Source organism: Myotis davidii, unplaced genomic scaffold (assembly GCF_000327345.1).
Source record: "Myotis davidii unplaced genomic scaffold, ASM32734v1 scaffold362, whole genome shotgun sequence".
In the NCBI taxonomy this organism is placed as follows: Eukaryota; Metazoa; Chordata; class Mammalia; order Chiroptera; family Vespertilionidae; genus Myotis; species Myotis davidii.
Window position 1 is genome coordinate 121,073 of NW_006297152.1, and position 1,851 is coordinate 122,923.

The window sequence follows — 1,851 nt, forward strand, 5'->3', positions numbered from 1 at the left end:
CCGCCCGCACTCCGGACCCTGGCCGCTCCGATTGGAGACCAGAGGTGAGCGCTTGTAAGTCGAGTCAGTGAGCCGGTGAGGGTGGCTCGCTTTCATTCCCTTTGCGCCCTTATAGTAACTAGTCCCGCGCCCCCTGGGCCCAGCCCCGACCCGCGCCCCCAGCCTCCGGCTTCTGAAGAACTTTGGCCGAACTTTTCCCAGCCACCGCTGCTCTTCGGCGCTTCAGAAAGTTTTTCGCCAAGAACTTTCTCTTTTGACTTGGGGCGCAAAGGGTTCCTGTTGATAGAGAGGTGGGGCTCCTGCTTCTCGGCTAGGCTGGGAACACCGCTCCTCTCCGCCTCGGCGCTTTCCTACCTCTCTGGGAGCAGGCGTGCGGAGGTGTGTTGCGCACGGTGTCCGAGGCTCTCCAGCTCGCTGTTCGCTCCATCCCTCGCTTGGTGCCGCAGTACTGGCACTGCCGATCCCAGCCTTCCCGAGATCCGCAGAGCGGCACGGAAGCGGGGGGCTCACGACAGGGCTGCCCCAGGAGCCGAACGGAATGAATGGAACCGAACCGAGGAACCGGGTTCTTGGCCGCGGCCGCTGGGAGTCGCCCTGCGCACTCGGAAGCGCGGGGCAGCAGGACAGCGCAGGCAGCCCGGAGCGAAAGTTAGTTGGGATTAAGTTTAGAGGTGGCAGGCGCTCCGGTCCTGTCCTTCGGCAGAAGACGGAGAGGGCTCCCGGCACTGACGGGTCGGGCTCCTGGGCCTGAGACTTCCTATCCCAAGTCGCTCACGCCTTTCTCTCATACCTGTGGCTTTGGTTCTTCCTGTGGCGGGTTCTCAGATTTCTCCGCTTTTCCTCCATGGAGACCCGCCATAGGGAAAGCGAAGGTGCGAAACCACATGTTCATAATTGAAAGAATGGCTTTGTGGTCTAGTGGCCAGGACCCTGAGGCCTCAGTATCCCCTGCTGGGAGATGTGGGCACTTACACAGTGCTGGCCCCCTCTGCCTGTTTGCCAGCACAAGACGGTGTTTGGACCAGATAACCGTTAAGGTCCTTGCTGGCCAGAAGATTTTCAGATTCTAGAGTGGTGTAATTTCAAAAAGGGGGGAGGTAGTAGGGGGTCTTGTATGACTTGAATGAGGGAGTCTCTAATGTCACTGACCAGCCTCTGAAGCAAAGGGGGAATGGAGACTTCTCTATTGGACATCTCTTCCTCTTCCAGCTTTCTTTCCATTTGGATTGGTTCTCCTTCTCTGCTCCTCCATACCCCATTTCCATCTTATCTGCTTACTTCCTAACTGCTTTCTTTTCTGTAATTTCATTACCTAGATCACATATGCTTCCTTACAAATAAAGGAGTTGCTAAAGCATAGGGGGTAGGTGGGGATGGGGATGGGGGGAGAGCCAAGAGCCAGGGAGAAGGGGCGGGGGGCGGTTAAGACAGGAAGGATCCAAAGGCTTCAATTGTGGCCACAGGTGTATTTCTTGCCCACACTGTGAACCTGAAGTGCTGCCTGCCACGTTTTCTCCCAATGCACCTATTTCATTGTGGCTGACAGTTACCTCTGTTTTCTCAACTTTAAATGAAGGGGGAATTGATATTACTGTCTCCTTGTGTTGCATTTAGCACTTGTTGTAGAATAATGCTACAAGACAGAGGCTCTTGCTTTCAGGATATTCCAGACTAAGACTGGGGTGAGTATAGGTTTTGCAGTTGTAAGTATCTAGCTGGTTTCAGAGATAACATGGCAGGTAACACTCCAGGCCCACCCTGTAGATAAGACACAGCACTCAGCACCTGTGGCAGCTACCTTGCCTTTGGATCCTTCTGTCTAACCCAGCGGTTCTCAAACTGTGGGTCGCG

The 1,851-nt window shown here is 55.1% G+C and overlaps 1 protein-coding gene across 4 annotated transcripts in view; it reads left to right on the top strand.

The window, feature by feature from the left end:
* The window catches only part of ATF3 (activating transcription factor 3), a 56,311-nt gene that overhangs the window by 43,408 nt on the left and 11,052 nt on the right, over positions 1-1,851 (top strand). The window contains exon 1 of one of the 4 annotated variants that reach the window (XM_006772914.2): positions 7-44. The exons of 1 other annotated variant lie outside the window; for it this stretch is intronic. The gene's annotated coding sequence lies outside the window, so the exon portion shown is untranslated. Of the gene's footprint in view, positions 1-6; positions 64-627; positions 649-1,851 lie in introns of those variants that run through there. 2 more of the 4 variants (XM_015569932.1, XM_015569931.1) reach the window with 2 other exon arrangements.